This window comes from Pinus tabuliformis, chromosome X (assembly GCF_031772625.1).
Source record: "Pinus tabuliformis cultivar Carrire ecotype Pingquan chromosome X, CPIR1, whole genome shotgun sequence".
Classification (NCBI taxonomy): Eukaryota; Viridiplantae; Streptophyta; class Pinopsida; order Pinales; family Pinaceae; genus Pinus; species Pinus tabuliformis.
Window position 1 is genome coordinate 376,537,338 of NC_142308.1, and position 23,414 is coordinate 376,560,751.

Below are 23,414 nucleotides of genomic sequence, written 5' to 3' on the forward strand. Positions count from 1 at the left end.
AGTGGAAAATAAATTTAGATGCCCGCAGTTTGCGAAAAGGCACATAACTCCTTTCGAACTTATTCAAAGCAAAAGCAAAGATGCCATCGCCACCCATAAGAATTGACATGAGTAAGTAAGAAACGTACATGCAAAAGGCCAACGAATTTAGCAAATTAAAATGGCCTCACAAATTAAATTGAAATTGCATGTTTCCGTAAATTTGGTTTCAAATATTGAAGCAATTAATTTTTGTTAATTACAAAAAAGATGAAGGACAAATATATTTTTTTGGAACCTTCTTTCTTTGTTTGGGATGGAAAATCTCTTTTGAAGAAGCTGAATATATTACATCATGGTACAATTTATTTACAGCTAGATATTCTGAACATATGTTTTATCAACAGCAATTTAGCAAATACAATAGCTACACAGCGGGAAGAACATGTATCGCTGGTCGAACCCAGGTGGGGAGGCTAATAACCTTTCTTATTAATATGAAGGAATTTTATTTTTAAAGAAATTATCAATTTCATGTGATTCTCTTAACAATCTAAACTGTTTATCAGAAATTCCTCAGAAAATATAAAATGGCCAAACCAAATTATCTAAAAAGTTTAAATATAATGAAAAGATAAATTTATATAAGCTTCAATTATATATAATTAAGAAATTTCTGTATTAAATGGCTAGTAAATACTAATAAGCATTAATTCCAGATAAACATCAAAATATTTAATCAGAATATAATATAGATAAAAGAAAATTATAAAAATTTACAAATTATAATATTATTTTAAATTATTATTATTATTAATTATAAAAAGATTAATATAAATTATTATATAAATTCTGAAATTATAAATAATTTTTGATATGAAAATGGTTTATATAACATTCTTTAACTAATTAATTTAAGAAAAATTCATTAAAAGACATAATTAATCTTAATCTTTTATCTATATATATTACTATAAATATTACAACCTATTCCATAAAAATAATTGAAAAAAAGAAAATTTCCCAAAAAAGGCATTTTAAAATTAACATACTTATATGCCTAATAAAAAAATCATATAAAACTCAAATGGTATAAAACTCTCCTGCCTGTATTATAACTGAAATTAGTTGGGGTTTTTATGCAGTAAAATTACCTGCGATTTTACTTGCCCAAACTCATTTAAAATGCTTCAAAAATATTTTTATTTTATCTGTGAATTGAAATTTCAAAATTCAAATAAATTTATAACATAATGAAAGACAAATTGATGATCGTGTACCGTGCGAATCTTTTTCCTCCTGACATGAAAAAAAAGGAGGAAAAGAAGAGCTGTGCACAATCTGTTGAACTGACCAAAACTCGCCCAATGCATATATAGCTGCAACCTGCAGCAGTAACAATGACCATGGCGTCCTCAACCTCTACAGTCTGCAGGCATTAGTGTAATCGGCATACCAACAACGACACCCTCAGCCAGAGGCGGAGGGAGACGCCCAAATTCTTGATCGCGTTCCCGCCCCTCTTCTTCCGGCAACGCCACCGCAGCGCCACCATTCGCACCATTCTTTTCCTCATTCTCGCAAGCGGCGCTCGCCCTGCAAATGGGACAACCGGAGCGTTTTGAAAGCCACGCATCGATGCACTGTACATGGAATGCGTGGCCACATGCCGGAATCACGCGGCACCAGTCACAGATCTGGATTGGCTCGAGGCATATCGCGCACTCGCCATCACCGCCTCCGCATTGCGGAGTCTGTTCTTCTCCTTTCCGCCATTCGACGGTCGGCAGCCGTCGGAGGTCAGCCTCTGAAAGGCCCTTTTGCTTGTGAAGCTTGCTGTCCTGCTCTAATGGTCGCTCTCCACGCTCTCCACCTATACCCATTTACCATGTCGTTAAATATATATATATATTTTAGTATATTAAATTAAAATTAATTATTTAAGTTTTGAGAAATATTATTTTTATTTTTATTTTTAATTAATATATATATATTACTCTTAAATTTCAATAAATTAAATATACATTTTATTTTTAAAATAATTTCGTAATAATGGGAGATCGATTTTTTTTTTCGATGGCTATGTGGAGAGTTATGATGAAATGGATCCTATACCTCATTACCTCAAGAAATATGGAGATTAGTAGCTAGATGAAGATTCTCTAGCCATCTTAGGTCTATTATTCCTGATTAGTAAACCTTTAATTGGATTTAATCCATAAGTTCTTATCCCATCAATTCTTTTAAGTAATAATCAACACAAAATGGATGCACAACAACGAACGAGGATTTGTGGAAGTTGTATTTTTTTAATTTTGTAGGTGAAGAGAGACTTGCTACATCATTCACCTCACAAGATTCATTACTCACTATTCAAAACAATGATGACATGCCTTCATATAGATTTCAAGTAACTTCTTTTGGTTGCCTTTGGAATCGATTAAACCAAAGTTTAGTTTCGATGAATGTAATTTTATTAGTAGAATGTAATTTGGATATTTCATGAGAGGAAATCTTGTTTGGTAAAACCATGCCCTTCAAACGAGAAGGGATGAGATTGAGAGGTTTAGTGAGAACCAAAAGACACCAAAAAAATGTGTTAAAAGGAAGGTAGATGGCATATATTTGGAGCTAACAACAAGAATTAAACTATATGATGTCATGAATATGGAATATTTTACCATTTTCAAGATATTCTCTAGAAAAAGGATGAATTCAAAAACTTTAAAATCTTGGAGTTTGGAGAATTTTTCACATCTACTTATATTTTCTCCACTTGCCTTGGCTTTCATCAAAGAAAGGCCCATATAGATTATGAGAGTAGGTAATGATCCATAAACTGTCGTGGATATTCCACTAGATAGTTCATCACAATGGATCTAATAAAACTATACTTAAAAAATCCAAAATTCACACTATTACAGTTTTATATCTCTTTAGATTTATAGATTTCTAGATTAGTGTTAATATCATATGCACATAAATTAAAATTATGCAGAAAATATGAATGAAAAAATAAAATTTCACAAACACATTTGACATGTGATATGACCTACCAAAACCTTTCAGAAGAAAAACATTGTTAGAAGGTGAGGTCGCTCTGCTCTCTCTCTAAATGGAAATATGGTTGTAAGTACAAACAAGTATGGTTTGTGGCCCGTGGACTATTACAGTGCACAAATCCTCTCTATGTTCTTTATCTCCTATCCCTCTTGGCTATTTTTGCTCAGTTATGGAACAAATGACCATGAAAGAATGGAACCATGTTTCCTCCTAATGACCTACTTATAACACAATCCAATAGCCTACTAGTGGATAGGTTTGAATACCTCAAATTTTAACCAGAGTTACAATATAGACTCTTCTAGAGTCTTCATCATAATCACACCGATAGCCCATTTTTTATGAATAATCGGGGCTAACATGACATCCTCTCAAATTATGGTGGTGAAAACAAGAAGGTCAACTTCTAAGTGACATAACTTTCGCATACAGATTCTGATTGACACGATTTTTGTGCCATTGGAAACATATTTATGTGTAGAATAGGAAAAAATGTACAACACTATAGAAACAAAGTTTTACCCCCCAAAAAAATTGTTTGGTGCCTAAAAATGCTCCTGGACGGTTTCAAACCCCAATTTTCCAAACTAGGTCTCGTCAATAAAAAAAGGTCCTATGAGTTTTTTTTCCTCCACTTTTTTAACTCTGAAAGCATCAAGATGGATGACAACAAATATAATGATCCAATCTGGATCAATGAGGTGTACATTTCGCTTTAGGTAGAAGGACCAACAATGCACTCTCCTTCTAGGCTATCTAGGATAAGCTCCTCTCACCTCCCTCATTCCCCTTAAGGGTTTGGACCCTATTCCTAAAAAATTCCACTCTCCAAACTAATTTGGTACCTCCATTGACTACTCCATATGCCCTTACATTCTCACTATTTTCTAATATTTTGCATCCTCCAAATAAAATCTCCATTCTATAGTGAAAGGAGATTCCTAATTTTGGATACCATTATAGAGTGACTAAGACCACTAGAGGATAAATTTTCAAAACCTTATCAAAGAAGAAGGAAATCATTCCTTTCCTTAGCACAAAAATAAGCTATCTTAGAATTCTGAAATGGAAAAAAGATCATTGATTAGCAATCTAAGAGCAAATTCCGTGGAAGGGATTTCCAAATGATTTCCTTCTCTCAAAATTATAGAGGATTGGTTAACTCCTCCAAAATTTCGCTATAAAATGAGTGGTGGACACTCATAATTACTCAATCATACTATTAAAAGAAAGGATTCTTAAAGGAGAAAAAGTTATAAAATATTTGTCCCCTCTTTTAAAAATTTGGTACTTCTCATAAATTGATGCCTAAGGTAGATCAGGTGGACTAATGTATGGATGGAGGAAGGATTCTTTGGCCCTAAAAAGTTCTTGGTCCTTCCCCTTTGGTTTAGGACTTATACTATTTTTAGGAGACCTAGAAAAACATGTCACATGCATTAATGTTTATGGACCTTATTCAAATTGATATTTTTTTCGAAAGTACTCTCACAAAAAGCCTAACTTCAAAATGGCATGGTAATCGTAAGGTGAGGTTAAAATTTCTCCTTAGGAACCTTTGGAATTTGGATTTTGATGTCCTAGGTGTATCCTATAGTAGATTTCTTCATTCCCAAATTAAATGCTACAATCATATCTATATTCAACCCATAAAACTCTTTCCTACCTAGAGAAATATGAGATTAGGGGAAGATTATGTGGCAAGACATGTAGATAATTTCTTGATATCTAAATCCTATTTTAAAGAGAATCTTTAGCTTCATCAATAGGTGTTTATATGAGGAGACTAAGATAATAGACTTGCATTTTTAGAAATGGGCTCCCACGAGGGGAAACATTTTGGCCCATTCTATTTAAACCTTGAGTGCCTAAGAGCTGAGACTTTCATAGGAAAATTAAAGAGTTGTAGAACCCATGATACCTCCTCCGCAGAATCTACCCCCAATTTGATTTCATCAAAATTTAAAGTGATGAACTTTTTTTCCCTAAATTGGTCCAAAGAAAAGAGGATGAATGATGAGAAATTTCCAGTGGAAATTGAAGCCAAATTGGAAACGTGCTACCTAGGAGAGGGTCATGGGTTACTCACTAATGACCAAAAAAATGAAATAATGGTATTTAAGGACAAGTAGAGAAAAGTGCTTCTTGAAAAAAAAAAGGAATGAAGAAACAAAAGTAGAGAAATATGGTTATAGGTAGGATAGGAAAATACCAAATGATTCCACCATTTTTCCAAAAAAAAACTATCAATATGGTATAGGTGATTGATAAGCCTAATGGATCCATGACAACCACATTTTTTAATAAGGAATTTAAGGTCTATGTAAGCCCCATGTTAACCCTAAAAACCCTCATTAAGATCTATACATTGAGTGATTAGATTTACATGATTATATTTTTATGTAGGCTAGAACCTTTCATGGTCCCATTTTATTATAATTCTACCCTTTGTCTCCAATATATAGACACTAGGGAGAACTAGTCTCAACATCATCAAATCTGATCTTGTATATTATATTCATTGAAAAGGGAGGTTTATTTATTGTAGAGGACTACAATTATCATTTTCAAGGTGCAAGGTATGTATCATCTCATATCAAATCTTATGATCCTCGTGTTTGGTTGCTTCAAACGAGTCATCTAAGAATTTTCACTATAACTTTTTTCTCACGGATGCTTCAGATGGTGAAATTTTGATCATAATGAGGAGTTATCTTGGGAATATCTCATTAAATCTTCATATCTTGGCTTGATAGATATGTATATATATTCTCTATTGAATTTAGTGTTCTTGAATGCTCCCAAAATCAGTTTCAAACAAGTTTGTTTGGAATTTTTGTGATATTTTTTTGGGAATGTTTTATACTATGAACATTTGATGGGATATGGGTGAAATCGTTAGGTTCCTATGAAAGAAATTTCAAACCATGGTTTACTATACTTCCAAAGATATGCTTTGAGGAAGTTAGGAAGATGGCTTATTCATGCAACATCATTAGGAGTTTATCGAGCATTGTTGGAAAGACTTGTTCGAAGCAAATGGGAATGTTAAAACTTATATAAGGCCCATTTTATCCTTAAAAACATTATCAAGACATAAATATTGAGTGATTAAATTTCTATTATTGTATTGTTATGTAGGCTTAAACCTTACATGGTCCTATTTTATTATACTGAGGAGACCTAGCCTTATGAACATCAAATATTTATATATAAGATATTCATTGTAAAAGGAAATTTCAAACTCAAAGAGGTAATTGATAGTTTCTTATAATTTTTAATGTGCAAGGTTCATAACCGAAATAGAGGGGGTATACTATCTTGGTAGTATTTTTAATATAGAACTAGATCCCTTGTTGAAGTTATCCTCAAGATAGAAAAATTCTTCCTAAGCTTCATAAACCAGAAGGATAACCAATGCTCGATGGTTGAAATTAACTAATAGGAACTTCTCAAAACATTAAAATATTTTCAAAAGGAACAATATCTAGGACCAAATGGACTATGTATAGAATCTTTTATAATTTCATAAAAAATGGTCTTATAAAATTGGTTGAATACCCTCATTCCACAAGTCAAACTCTGATGGCCTTCAACTCAACCTTCCTTTTATTGATTTTTAATATTGATAATCCTTCAATATTTGAGTGTTTCAATCACATATATCTTAATAATCATTACAAAATAATCTCCAAAATCATTTCTCAAAGTCTAAAAGAATTATCTGTGTGGAGAAATGTGGGTTTCAACGAGGATCATAGAATCATGAAGTAGCCTTAGTAGCATAATAAGGGATAAATTTAAAAAAAAAAATATCAAGAATTAGAAATCAAGTTTAAAGTTAACCTCTCAAGGTATTTTAACTGAGTGAGTTGGTTATCTTAAAACCATCCTCACTCATCGAATTTTTCCATGACTTCATCATTTGGGTTTTGAAATTATTTATTTAAACATACTTTTCCATCCTATTAAATAGTTATACATATTCTTTATTTAAAGTTGAATGTGGAATATGACAAGGTTTCCCTTTTTTTTCCACTCCTTTTTCTTCTAGTAGCTAAGTGCCTTAGTAGATTCAAAATGATGGAAACAACATATGATGGCGACAAATATATAAATATGGGCCCATATTGCAACATAATACACCTTTTCTATGGATGACATACTCATCTTTACTGAATGATAAAGGAACATAACATAAAATCTCCATGAGATCACATATTTTATTTTTAAAGCCACAAGGATGCAAATAAACACTAAAAAGTGATTGGTTCATTTTAGATGTCTTAGAGATAGAAAGGATTGGTATCACTTGTCACATACTCAATACCCTCTATGCTTATAAAGGACACAAGGTACTAGTTTTAACTTTTGATGATTAAATTATCAATACCTTTTCCACATCATCAGTGACCTAATCTCCTCGTGGAATTTATGAGGTGGGGCCATAATGATTTTGTTGATCTTAAAACCATAAGCCTTACTCCTTATTGATATGAGGTGCATATAATGATGTAACCCACCTTTTTAAAACCTCCAGTTTTTTAATTGTAATTAAGGTGTATAATGCTAGGGATGGCCATCACAGATAAATTGATAGGATTTATTTGATGTATTATTATTTTTCTTTAATTTATTGCTAAATAAATAAAGAGGAGAATAGCAAAAATTAATATTAATGCCCGAGGGGAAGCTGTGAGAGTGGTTTTATAATTTCCTATATTAACTAAATTAAATGTACTATTTTTTTATTTATTAGTTGAACTACCGAACTAGCAACAATTATGGAGAGGAATGGGAAGTGGTATTCAATTTTTCTAGAGGTATGGGCCACATACCATTTTGGAGTCTGTTGAATTGAACACATAGCCCAATAAGTGGCCCCAAATTTCTCATGCTAGGTAGTGTGTATGTAGTGGTGGGGAGGTATGAGCACATGATAACATCGAGTAGTATAAAATGTGTTGTTAGGTGTGAGAGAGATAAAGAGGTGAATGAATGTGAATAAAATAAGCCCGCAACAAGAGAAACATAATCCACATTTTGGTTTAGAGAGGGTGAATCTAATAGAAGGCGACATAAGGTCTTATAAATCATAGCTTTCCTATGTGAAATTACAAGTTTATTAGATTAGATAAGGAAGTTAGTGGGGAATCATTTAGCTTGAGCGACAAGGACAAAATAATTTCCTAAATAATTGGTTTTAATTGGACACATAAGTCACTCATAAAATGGGAGTACTAAGAAACTATTTAATTAATCAAAGACTCCCTTTGTGTTATGTAGTCTTATGGTGGCCTTATTATGAGTCTTAATAGACCCTAACTTAATGGTTGTAAGGCATCCTATTAATTTTTGTATGTGAGGGAGTGTCCTTAATGTTCTCTAAATTGATTTGACTCTTGTTGAACCCTAAGTGAATATTCCTATCAAGGAATTCAGTTTGGCTCATGATTGTCCAAATGCAATAAATTTGTAGTGTAGCTAAGCGTATGGTTGGGTGGACAGTGGATCTCCATTCTTTAGTTTCTAGAAATCTTAAGTGAATCAGATAAGTGTATTTACTTCTCTTTTAATGAAAACAAATTGTTGTTAAATGTTTCATGAATGTTGTTTTGCTACAACACTGAGTATGTGTATAATGCCAAGCTAACTTCACTGTTAATTATGTGTGAGTAATAGCTATTATTTGTTATTATTTCATTCAAAAAGGAACTCTTTGATAAAATACATTCCTTAAAGTATGTTACTTTTGTTAGATATGAGTTGTATGGCTATGAAGTATGGTGCATAATTTGTTTTGATATCAAGGCTCTTCTTATATTGTATTAATGTGTTTTTCCATGTCTAGGCTAGTAGTGTGATTGAAAATTTATGTTACATCCCTAAATTGGAGTAAAAAGAATGGGAGGTTCCCTTGATTGGACACCCTAGAAAGGGGTTGTTGAGACCTTGTTTATGATGCCTTTGAGTGGTAGTCTGTAGATATCATATTAAAGATATTTGGAGACCATGTCTCCTTAAGTGATCAATGAGAATGCTAGCTTCTTTACTTGTAAGTTTTAGAGTTTAAAGTTTGAAATTTGGAACCCAAAAGGAATAAGAAGACTTCACTTAATTGGGTGAAGTTGTGGATTTGGCTATTGGCCATATTTATTTTTTTCTTCTGAGGAGATAGATGATTGTGGAAATGTTATTACATTATCTTTATAAACTGCTAAAGAATTTTGAGCCTTCAGAAGTCTATGGGAATTTTTTCTCCCTTCTTCAAGTAAATTTCAAAAACTTGGAATAGGCTTAAAAAGCTTTGAAAAAGTTTTGAATTTGGGGGTTTTACCTATAAAAGTTGAGGGATTTAGGGCTTTAGCCTCATACCTTTTCCATATCTCCCACTAGGAGAAATGACTAAGAGCTTAGTTGTAAAGTGGACCAAGAGTGGGGGTCTAATAATTGGATCAACCTTAAGCTTCCATAGAACTTCTTAGTTGTCATGGTGGCCCCATGTTGAAAGACTAGGGACTAGATTTTATTTCTAGAAGGGTTAAAGTCAATTGAAAGGCATAGTCTCCCAATGCCCTATTATCAAATCCATTAGTTAATGAAGTCCTTGATTTTTTTGTTCATCAAGGTTCATTAACCAAAATATCTTAGGATGTTTAAGAACTTTCCTTAGATATGATGGTGCCCAATGGCTTAGTTATACACCAATTAAGAAAAATAAGGGAGGATATCATGATTCCATTAAGTGTTGTGGATTGGCCAAAAATATATCAAGTGATAGCACTAAAGTTTGTCAATAAGAGGAATTCCAAGCATTCTAAAAAATAAACAAGTAGGATTTATTAAAATAATCATATCTAGATGCTAAAGTGGTAGGCCACATGGAGGTTACATGGATTCCATTGAGCATTATCGAACCCTATGGGTAGGTAGGTGTTGACATAGAAGGATGGCATGTGATGTTAATGTGGCAAAATTGGTAGGTTTTGGGTGACATGGCATATTGATGTGTTATTGATGTAGCATCTCAATGTGGTATGGTGATGTTACTTAGAGTAGTACCATAGTGCTAAGGTGGAGACCAAGTGGCAAGTAAGGTGATGTGATGTTGACACAATGTGGATGGGAAAAGTACCTAGCCTCAAAGATCAAAAAAATCATAAATTTTTGTATAGAGAACATTTAAAATTTCCTAGATCCAAATTATGTAGAAGGTAAAATCATTGACTATGGAAGGAAAAGGAAAACCTAAATCAATATGGATCCAAAAGTTATTAAGATCCCAGATCAATCCAAAATTTTGGAGATCTGGAGAATGCTCACAATATTTTTTGAAATTTGGGATCAAAATGTTAGCATCAATATGACATGTCTTTTGAGAATGTGGCCCTATATGGTTCCAACACATGGGTAGGGATTGTCATGTAGATGATTTGGGATTTTATAGTTGTGACATGGGGGTAAAAGGACTGCAACATGTCTACCATGTGTCGTTGGTATGTATGATAACATGGTTCTTTGGTTGGAAATCTTCAAATGGGAAGAAATTTGTGTAAAAAGCTTAGATTTGTTATGAAATTTATTTCATTGGAAAGATCTTAACAAGTAGATAATACGATGATATAAAAAAGTTGTTTTAATGTGGTTGAGGGATTAGGCTTTTGATAACCCATCTCCATAATGTAACCTTAAATTTTAGTTATAGATGATCCATTCCCTTAAAAATGCCTTGAGGGGGCCAATTTTGTTAAAGAGTGGTATCTGAGCTAAGGTTTAGCACTTAAGTTGAATGGAATCGAGAGAGAGAGAGAGAGAGAGAGAGAGAGAGAGAGAGAGAGAGAGAGAGAGAGAGAGAGAGAGAGAGAGAGAGAGAGAGAGAGAGAGAGAGAGAGAGAGAGAGAGAGAGAGAGAGAGAGAGAGAGAGAGAGAGAGAGAGAGAGAGAGAGAGAGAGAGAGAGAGAGAGAGAGAGAGAGAGAGAGAGAGACAGAGAGAGACAGAGACAGAGAGAGACAGAGACAGATAGAGACAGACAGAGACAGAGAGCGAGACAGAGAGCGAGACAGAGAGACAAACAGAGAGACAGAGAGACAGAGAGACAGAGAGAGAGACAGAGACAGAGACAGAGACATATGTTTTATTAATGTAAAATGTTCTTATATATGTAAATTACTAAATTAAAATTTACTAGATCTATCTTATCTAAATATGTGTGGGATGTGAAAAAACAACAAAATATCAATTTCACGCTAGCATAAGCCCATGCATGTGTAAACAAGGAAACTAGATATGATAAACTATTATCCCTTTTCTTAAATTGAAATTGATGTTTTGTTTCACCACATAATAATAGTTATAGTATTAGAGAAGGAAGGAATGACCAACAAAATGGTGTATTATAGTTTGCAGAAGAATTCATATAACAATGAGGATGATTCAAATGAGTGAAAAAAGAGTGTGAGATCCATCGTCATTGGGTGGAAACAATTAGAAGTTTGAGGGTTGGAATTTGGAACTCTAAGGTAGATAATGAAAGGATTATTAATGCCCAAGATAAGTAAGAGGAATTAATTGTGGTAATACTATAGAGTATATCATATTTACAAAGATAGAGGTAACATGAAGCAATTGCTAAAAAAGTAGACAATTATAGGGAAAATAAGGTTCTTGTCCCTTCATAAACTCAAAATTATGGCCATTAACCAACAACACAGGAAGAAGTATTTCAAGGAAGAGGCACATGAGTTCCAAGAGGTACACAACTAATGAGGGAACTTGAAAACACATATATTGAGGAAATATATAATCCCAACAAACTATTAGTTATGACATCCAAATTAGTGTTGCATAAGAGAAAGAAGAAAAATCTTGCAAAGAGTTTCTTACCTAAGGAATGCATAAATGCAAATCCTCCTAATTTTGATGGTGATGTTTGAAAAAAATGAAGAATTTGAAGCATGGATGCTAGGCCTAAAGAAGTAGTTTGGGGTATGAAATTAATAAAAAACCTTGAAGTCCAAAGTGGTCATATTCAATTTGAATTGAAATTTTGATATTTGGTGGGAATATTTCAACAATGTCAATGGAATTAGGAAGAAGACCCATGAAATGGATTGGTTTGAAAAATACTTTAGTGAAAACTACTTACCTGAAACGTATCATGATGGAAATATTACGGAATTTTATGAACATAAGTTGGTATAACACACTATGGATTCCTATGTAAAAAATTTATAGATATGTTAAGATATGTGGCTTACATCAATGATGAGAAAGAGGTCATACAATTCTTTCTCAATAGATTACCACATTCTTATTAGTATATATTTGAGTTTCTACAACAACCCTCATTAATTACTCCTAGTTTTGTTTTCCGTGTTAGAAAATTATATATTACGAAGCAATGGAACACATAAAATATTGCAGAAATATAAACACAGAAAGCACATAAAACAAGAGAGACAAAGATATATGAGGTTCACCCAATTTGGGCTACATCCACAAAGAAACAACTAGTCCTTCTTTTATTATATTATCCAACAAACTAAAGAGATACAACCTACAGCAGATCCACTGTAACACCCTCTTCACTCTCAATCTCCTCTCTCTTCCTCACTCAGAATACAGATATACATAGACGCAATACAATTCCCTCATATATAGTGAGGGGTTGCCTTCTAGGGCAAAAAACCTTAAATTAAACATAACTTCTACCGTCAGATCATCCGCCTAATGAACGGCACAGATTGACTAGAAATTACTAGACTTTTACAAGGCAATTTTACATCTATTTTTAGCTTTGAGGGCGCTATCCCTGAACCCCCCAGTCGAGGGGGATCCTCCCCCCCCCCAAACCCCCGCGGGGGGGACAAGTCACCCCAGCACCCCCGCATGGAGGGGTGTACAGTCTTCCTGGGGTATACATCCGGCTGAGACCTTTGAATACAGAAGATAATTAGTCTCCACACCCAACATTCCTGAATGAAATTGAATGGCCCACCTAGTCAAATCAACTCAGAAGTCCTCTTATATAGCCTTGTAAATTTTTTCTAGCTATGATTAGATCCTTGATGAATTAAGAAACTAAAGGAATTCTTAGAAGCCTAACTAAGCACTATTGGCTTGTCCAATACTAAGTAGGAGCACTAAGCCTCACTATAGTCTCATAGAGGAACATTTAAACTCCTTAGCATACTAAGATGACACTTAGGGAAAGTTTTAAACATGAATTCTCTTATAAAATTATATTTTTCCAAGGTAGTGTGGCTCCCTCTTGATCCTTTTTCCAGTGCTATAGTGCCCCACTAAGCTTAAACCTAGTGCCACTGCCTCAGACTTGAACTTGTAACTTACTTTTTAGTCTTCTAGCCTCTATGTAGTGACCTCCTGAGCCTCTAGCTAACACTATAACACTCATCTAATCCTCAAGCCAACATTATATCTCTAGGAAGTGGACTTCATTTGAATTTCTTCATTAAATATACTATTTTCAAGATTCATACTACCATCCTAACCATCAACCCAATGATATAACATCCTTGTGGGCCTCAAGATAATAACACAACTCCAAAAGTTATACCCCAATCTCATTTATTTCCCTCCCTAGACTGCCTTACCACCCAACTCATCCTCAACCCAACACTATAGCCTTAAAAAATTACTCTTGAGTAATTTTCAACCTTTCTTCCTTTGTGTGGCACTCTCGTAAGCCTTTACCCAATGCTATAACATCCCTTTGAGCCTCAAGCCAACATCATAAATTTGGAAGAGAATTTCCTTTGAATTGTTTCTTAAAATCTTGTGTTTACAAGCATCCATAGTGCCCTCCTAACCATTAGTTTAGAACTATAGGAACCTTGTGAGCATTAAGGCTACAACATGTTGGCATTATGATGTATGTGTTGTACTTGATGGCAAACCACTTGTAGCAGAACAACTCACTTGTAGATGGGAACTAGATGAATCTATAAAAGAGATATAAGATGTGATAGAATGCATGACAGTTGTGTTTACAGATGTGACAAAATGCAAGGTAGTTCAGAAATAATGTACAAATGGAAACTCACTCAGATGAAAGATCATAGTACAGCAGGTTAACAACAAAGAATTACAGATCAGACTACAAAGAATGAAGAAAAAGAGGCATATTCAAGTTCACCTTGACCAAGCTGTGTATACATGCAGGTTCAATGTATACAAATCACGTATACGTACACATGCACTTTCACATAAGGAGAAGCGCATATATGTTGGAAAACTAAGCTTTTGGTCCGTGGTATTTGGTCCAAGGTATTTTGATCCATGGTATTGGTCCAAGATATTTGGTCTGAGGTATTGACCCTAGGTATTTGGTCCAAGGTATTGATCCTAAGTGGTTTTGGTCCATGGTATTGAGAAAGGCCTAAAACCATATAAGGGGGAGAAGATCATTAGGCCAGGGTGTGCAAATACCGAATATCTGATGAAGTGTAGATCTAGTATGCAGGTTATTGGCTCATGGTGCATTGCTAGATCTGAACCAAGGATGAACCTTAGCGATTAATGAGGGATTAGATCTAATGATGGATCAAGATCTTAAGGCTTAAAATGAATTATGATTATGTGGTTTTTCTCATGTATATTCTAGATACTAAAGCATGAATTATTTTGTAAATGTTATGATCTGGGTATAACTGAAGTCTGGAATAGATGTAAAATTATGAATTAACATTTACAGATGTATACACTGGTTTGCTTTCATAAAAGCACGTACACACGCTGGTTCGAAACAAGTAAGTAGCGTATACCTTATGAAGAATGTTTTAGTTGTTTCTGTTTGCTATTACAGAATTCTGGGTTCTGTTTCAATGACTGTATTCTGGTGACAGTATTCTGAATGATCAGATTCAAGAGTTTCAGTGATTGGTTTATGTACTTGACGAATGTATTGCAGCTATGATTTTGTTGATGGGTCCAATATGAAAATTGGATGAAACGTCACCTTCAGATTATGGTGTTTTGTTCTAGGAATATCCAGTCTAAAAATTTATGAAGCATGGTCCTTGGTAGAAGAGTGGAGTTTTCTGTAGGGTTGCACCTACGTACTGGTAAACATATTTGCTAGTACAAGAGCTAGGGGGTTGTAGCTCCCTTTCGGTAGAAGCTGGAAAAAGAGAGAAGGTTGCAACCTTCTGCAGGTAGAAGGTTGTAGCCTTTTGCAGGTAGAAGCCTGCGTACTGGTATAAGTTTGCACCAGTACAAGATTACAAACATTTTTTTCTTATTATTAAAAGAAGACAGAGATGACAGCAGCAAGTGGTTTTTACCCACATTGGGTTTCCACCTTATATCTTGGTGTTCATGTGTGATGCTTATGTGTAATGATTTATTCTGCCTTTACTGCACTATTTAATTAATCTCTGATATACTGGTTAAAGTTCAATGCATGATAAATTGGGTAAATCAAAAGTTCTTTACATATACGCTGGTTGCTTTAAGAATAGTTGTGTGTATACGCTAGGTCACTTAGCTGAAGTAGCGTATACAAATCTGTTTATGGAAATGAAATATTATTGATTTACACATACTGATTCACCCCCCCTGTCATTATTATTTCCAATAATTGGTATCAGAGTAGGTCCTTCAGAAGAAGCTTGTTCACTTGAAGGGAGATCCATCATCATGAGTAATCAAGAAAGCGTGGCATCCATCAGACCGCCAATCTTTGATGGGAGCAACTTTTTTTATTGGAAGATAAGAACCACAACCTATCTACATTCACTTGGAACAGATGTCTGGGAAATCGTGGAAGGAGGATATACATTTCCATTAGCAATTCCTACAGATACGACAGTAAAAAAGCAATATGAAACCAATGCTAGGGCTGTCAATACATTCTTGGGAAGTCTACCTCAATCAGAGTTTGTCAAAATTATGCAGCTCAAATCAACCAAAGAAATATGGGACAAAATCGTTCTAAGCTACGAAGGAGACTCTCAGGTAAAACATGCTAAATTGCAAACTCTCAGAATTCAATATGAAACTCTTAAGATGCACAATGATGAAAGTATAGCTAGTTACTTCTTACATATAGATGAGGTTGTTAATTGCATGAAGAATCTGAGTGAAGAGATAAAGGAAGTTACCTTAGTTGAGAAAGTTTTAAGATCTTTGTCTGCTAAATTTGAATCAAAAGTATCTGCCATAGAAGAAAAATAGGATCTACAGACTATCACTATGACACAACTTCACGGAATCTTAACTACCTTTGAGATGAGAAAAGGAGGCCCATCAGATATGAGAGAAGCCACATTTAAAGCTTCAGCAAAAGGAAAATAAGAACTCAATGAATCAAGACATATTTCAAAAGAAGAAGATGAAGTAAACTTTGTCAAGAAGCTTCAACGGGGTTTGGGAAGATTTAGAGGTAAACTACCTTTCAAATGTTTTGTTTGTGGTAGAGTCAGTCATTATGCTGCCAAATTTTCTCATAAAGATAAATATGATAAAGGGAAGGAATCTGCAAAATGGAATAGAAAAAAAAGTGTAAGTAAAAAGAGTTACTATACTCATGAAGATAGCGATGGTTTATCAAATAGTGATGAAGATGAAAATAGTAATGACTATAGACTTCTAATGGCTTATGAAGATGATAATTTTGGGATGCTTTAAAAGAAGATGACCTTCATGAAGAAATCTCTAAACTCAAAATATGTTTAGAAGAAAAGAATATGATTATAGATACCTTGACATATCAACTCGCTAAAAAGAGAAAAACACAATGAAAAACTAGAATGTGAAATTGTGGGTCTAAGAAAGGATCTTGACAAAACAAAATATCTTAATCTTAGATTTGCGAAAGGATCAGAAACCTTAAATGAAATTATCAAAGTATAGCATTCTCCTTTAATAAAGACAGATCTTAGATATATTGAAGAAGCATCTCAATCACAGAAGCCATCTACCTCCACTAAAAGCTATCTTGATGCAACAAAGAATAGTGAACATTATGACAATCATCAACAAAGTCATAAAGCAGATCACCAAGTAAATCAGGCTCAATTTGCTTCAAGGATGAACAGAAGTCACAAACAACCTCAGGTAAATCATACTCAATTTGCTTCAAAGATGAATAGAAACTATAATCATCAGGTCAATATATTCGATAATCGCATGAACTTCTTTAATGGTCAATGTTTCTCATGTCATAATTTTGGACACAAAGTTGCTCAATGTGCTGCTTACAAAACCATCATGACTAGAGAAGCACGAAATCAAAGGAATGTGATAGGGATCAAGAAAAGCTCCTATAATTTCTCTTCTTGAAAATGAAATAGAATGCTCAATCTATAACAACTTTGGCCATGAAAAATATGAATGCAGGGGTAAATTTCGGCAAATATCTCAAAAGGAGAAAACTTCATTAAATCCCAAAATATGGAGAAAGAAAGAACCTCAAACAGAAAGATGTGGTATAGCCTTGTATGCAGAAGGACAAGAAAATCAGTGGTACATCGATAGTGGATGCTCAAAACACATGACAGGTTACAAAGAAAAACTTCATTCATATAATGCCTTAGAAAAAGAAAAGAATGTCTCATTTGGAAATGACACTCCTGCTGTCATAAAAGGTAAAGGCTCTATTTTCTTGAAAGAAAAGGTTAAAGCTGGGAATGTTCTGTATGTATATGGTCTAAAGCATAACCTGTTGAGTGTCAGTCAAATGTGTGATCAAGGAAATGAAGTGGTGTTTCGATCAAAAGGATGTGTTGTTCGTGAGCTTGATACAGGAGAAAACATGATCAAAGGTACAAGAACTCCAAACAACTTATACATACTTAAGGGAGGACAACAACAGTGCTATCTAAGCAAAAATGATGAAAACTGGCTATGGCACAGAAGATTAGGACATCTAAGCTTTTCTCAAATAAGAAAAGCATGCAGATTCCATGTTGTTCGTGATCTTCTAGATATCAACATTCCTAAAAATACAATATGCAAACCATGTCAATTCAGTAAGCAAACCAGATCTCACTTCATTGAAATATAAGGGTCAGCTAGTAAGCCTCCTTAACTTGTTAATACTGATTTATGTCGACCATCAAGGAAAAAGTCACCTCGTGGAGAAGAATACTTTATATTGTCCATTGATGATTTTTCCAGAATGTGTTGGACAGGTCATCTAAAGCATAAAGATGAAGCATTTGAAAAGTTCAAAGCCTTCAAAGCTTTGGTTGAAAATGAATCAGATTGCAAAATCAAATGCCTCAGATCTAATCAAGGAGGGGAATTTACCTCAAATGAATTCCTTGACTTTTGTGAACAACATGGAATAAAAAGCCTGTTCTCCACTGCAAGGACTCCTCAACAACATGGATTGGTAGAAAGAATGAACAAAACTATTCAACAAATGGCTCGAGCTATGCTAGATGAATATGGAACTCCTGCAACCTTCTGGGGTGAAGTTGCATTCGCCACCATAACTATTCTCAACCAAGCAAATGTTCAGGTAAACAACACTCAAACTCCACATGAACATTGGTATGGTAAGACTCCTACGGTAAAATACTTTAAAGTTTTTGGAAGAAAATGCTATATCAAAAGGACTAATGAAAAACATGGTAAGTTTGAGCCCAGAGCAGATGAAGGTATTCTTCTTGGTTACTCTTCCAGAGGTAAAGGATATAGATGTTATAATAAAAGACTTGGGAAAATTGTTGAAATTATTGATGTTGTAGTTGATGAAGCATGCAAAAATCCAAAACAAATAAAAACCGAATATTATTACAATGAAGACGATGAAGATTATTTTCCCACATCAAATCACAATGATTTTGAAGAAGAAACTAATGAAGCACCAGAATAAGAGATAGCAGTAGAAGAAAAGACTTCGTCGAGGTATGTTCAGAAAAATCATCTAGAAACTCAAATTTTAGGGGAAAAAGAGGCAGGTGTACAGAAAGGAAGAACTATTACAGAAAACTATCTAGCATTACTATCCTCCACCAAACCTCAAAATGTAAATGAATCATGCAAAGGTGAATGTTGGGTCAAGGCCATGAATGAAGAATTTGAGCAAATTGAAAAGAATAATACTTGGGAATTAGTTCCTAGACCTCATGATAAGAATATCATAGGAACTAAATGGATATTCAAAAACAAGCTGAATGAAAATAGATAAGTTATTAGAAACAGGACCAGACTTGTTTGTAAAGGATATGCTCACAACAAGAAGGTATAAATTTTGAAGAAAACTTTGCACCTGTTGCTAGACTTGAAGCCATAAGGATGTTTCTTGCTCTTTCTAGTTTTCAGAAATTCAAAGTATACCAAATGGATGTAAAATATGACTTCCTTAATGAAGACTTAGAAAAGTCTATATTGAACAACCAGAAGGATTCATTCTTGGAAATGATGCAAAACTTGTATGTAGACTTAGAAAGGCTCTATATGGTCTAAAACAGGCTCCAAGGACCTTGTATTACCATCTTGACAAATATCTCCACCAACAGGGTTTTTCAAAGGGGTCAGTAGATAACAATCTATATACAAATATTGACACTTAAATTGCTAATAATTGTTGTTTATGTTGATGATATCATTTTTGGTAGCAATGAAGAATCCATGAGTCATAATTTTGCCTCAGTAATTCAGCAAGAATTTGAAATGTCCTTGCTTGATGAGCTTACCTATTTTCTTGGTCTACATGTTCAAAAAAATAAAGATGGTATTTTTCTTTCACAAACCAAGTATCTCAAATAGATCTTGAAAAAGTACAACATGGAATATTCTAAACCAGTATGTATCCCAATGGTAATAGGATGCAGTCTCAGCTCAAATGATGAATCAGCAGCAGTACATCAACCAAATTACAGATCCATGATTGACAGTCTACTTTATCTAATAGGTAGCCGACCTAATATCATGCATGCAGTAGGAATAGTTGGAAGATTCCAAGAAAATCCAAAGGAATCACACCTTTAGGCAGTCAAAAGGATTTTCAAATATCTTCAAGGAACATAGAACTTTGGTTTATGGTATCCTAGAGATATAGATCTTACTCTTCATGCATATACAAATACAGATTGGGCAGGAAGTGTTGATGACATAAAAATCACTAGTGGTGGTGAATTCTATATGGGTTCTAGGTTAGTGTCTTGGTTCAGCAAGAAACAAAGTTCAATTGCATTATCTATAGCTAAAGCAGAATATGTGGCTGCTACATCTTGCTGCACACAACTACTTTAGATGATGCAAACCTTGCAAGACATACGGATCACGTGCACTCCACCTATCTCCATTCTATGTGATAATACAAGTGCCATCAGTATTTCAAAAGATCTAGTCATGCACTCCAAGACCAAGCATATACCCATCAAATATCATTTTCTACATGAAAAAGTCCTTGAACAAAAGATAAAATTGGAGTATGTTCCCTCCAAAGAATAGGTTGTTGATATATTCACTAAACCACTGCCTAGTGAGACATTTGAATATCTTAGACAAAAGCTGGGAATAGCTGCTACATCATCTTGCTGTTAAATCCTATCTTTTCAGAGAAATGTAGTTATACGCGAGTTTCATGAAGTGGAGTCGCGTACATACGCGGGTTTCTGTGGGCACAGGCATGTATATGTTTGTTTGAGGAAAAGCAGTGGGCCAGACTCAAGAAAAAAAGGTTCTGATATGGTTCAAGGGGAGAATATGCTTCTAATAATGCATTGTTGGCATTATCTTAGAAGATCTTGGTACAGATCTGCATAATTGTTTTGATTTAGGTGACTCTTTTTGATGATGGAAGTATATGGGTTGTTGAACCTGATGTTGCTAATGGTGCAGATCATATATGCTGTATGAAAGTTGCTGATGACTATCATGGTCTTGTTTAGATCGGTTGTTCTTACTATAAATGTCATGTATATCATTTAGTGTAAAGGTCATGGAAAAACCTAATTTGTAACCCCAATATGCATGGGATGGATCATGTAATATTTCTTGTTTTTGTCATGTAAAAACAATTGGTATATCCCCACTTGGTTGGGTGGATGAGTCAAATTTAGTATATCCCCACTTGGTTGGGAGATGGATGTATGAGTCATTGATGATAGGAAGGTCATCCTCACATAGTTGATTTATAGAGTCATGTTATTCTTTTAGACAATCTTCTCGCAAACTTTGCTAGTGCTCAGGGGGAGTATGGACTCAATCATTGGAGTTTAATCAGTACATTTCAGCATATCATAGAATTTAGCATGTACTCAGGGGGAGCATGACCCTTTTCCCTTGATGTCAAATGGGGAGAGTGACTTGGTGTTGTGGTTGCCATCAAGTCCAAAGGGGGAGATTGTTGGCATTATGATGTATGTGTTGTACTCAATGGAAACCCACTTGTAGCAGAAAAACTCACTTGTATATGGGAACTAGATGAATCTACAAAAGACATATCAGATGTGATAGAATGTATGTCAGTTGTGTTTACAGATGTGACAAAATGCAAGACAGTTCAGAAATAATGTACAAATGGCAACTCACTCAGATGAAAGATCATAGTACAGCAGGTTAACAACAAATAATTATAGACCAGACTACATAGAATGAAGAAAAAGAGGCATACGTAGGTTCACCTTGACCAAGCTACATATACACGCAGGTTCACTGTATACAAGTCGCGTATACGCACACACGCACTTTCAAAGAAGGAAAAGCGCGAATATGTTGGAAAACTAAGCTTTTGGTCCGTGGTATTTGGTCCAAGGTATTTTGACCCATGGTATTGGTCCAAGATATTTGGTCTCAGGTATTGACCCTAGGTATTTGGTCCAAGGTATTGGTCTAGAGTGGTTTTGGTCCATGGTATTGAGAAAGGCCTAAACCATATAAGGGGGAGAAGATCATTAGGCCAGGGTGTGGAAATATCGAATATCTGATTAATTGTGAGATCTAATATGTAGGTTATTGGCTCATGGTGCATTGCTAGATTTGAACCAAGGATGAACCTTAGTGGTTGATGAGGGATTAGATCTAATGATGGATTGGGATCTTAAGGCTTAAAATGAGTTATCATTATGTGGTTTTTCTCATGTATATTCTAGATCTGAATGCTGACACATGAATTATTCTGTAAATGTTATGATCTGGGTATAACTGAAGTCTGGAATAGCTGTAAAATTATGAATTAACATTTACAGATGAATACGCTAGTTTTCTTTGATAAAAGCGTGTACACACGCCGATTCGACACAGGGAAGTAGTGTATACCTTATGAAGAATGTTTTAGTTTTTTCTGTTTGCTGTTACAGAGTTTTGGGTTCTATTCTGGTGACAGTATTATAAATCATCAGATTCAGGAGTTTCAGTTATTAGTTTATGTACTCGACGAATGTATTGTAGCTATGATGTTTTTGATGGGTTCAGTATGAAAATTGGATGAAACGTGGCCTTCAGATTATGGTGTTGTGTTCCAGGAGTATCCAGTATGACAATTTATGAAACGTGGTCCCTGGTAAAAGAGTGGAGTTTTCTGTAGGGTGGCACCTACGTACTAGTAAACATATTGGCTAGTACAAGAGCTAGGGGATTGTACCTCCCTTTCAGTAGAAGCTAGAAAATGAGAGATGGTTGTAGCCTTCTACATGTAGAAGCCTGTGTACTAGTATAAGTTTGCACAAGTACAAGATTGTAAACAGATTTTTCTTATTATTAAAAGAAGACAGAGATGACAGCAGCAAGTGGTTTTTATCGACGTTGGGTTTCCACCTTATATCTTGGTGTTCATCTGTGATGCTTATGTGTAATGCTTTATTTTTCCTTTACTGCATTATCTAATTAATCTCTAATATACTGGTTAAAGTTCAATGCATGATAAATTGGGTAAATCAAAAGTTCTTTGCATATACGCTAGTTGCTTTAAGAACAATCGCGTGTACACTCTGGTTCACTTAGCTGAAGTAGCATATACAAATCTGTTTATGGAAATGAAATATTATTGATTTACAAATACTGATCTACCCCCCCCCCCCAAACACAACATAACCTCCAAACCCTTTTTATCCATCCATATACCTCCTTAGTGCCCCACTGAGCCTCACGGGAGCACTATGATTCCCTACATAAACTTAGCCCAATGCCACAACATCAACAAATCATTCTTATGCTCATATTTTTTCATTCTTGCCTTAATGTTTCACTCCATTAAGCATCTATGGAGCACTACAATGTCCCATTGAGAATTAGTGGAATGATAAAAAACCCCATTTAGCCCTAACTTAATGCTACAATACTCCTCTGGGGATTAACTTTGCACTATAGAACTCTCATGATCCTTAAACTAACAACATTATGACTCTCTAAAGTTTTTCTATCACTCATGATGCTTTCCCTAACATTTCTTATGTAA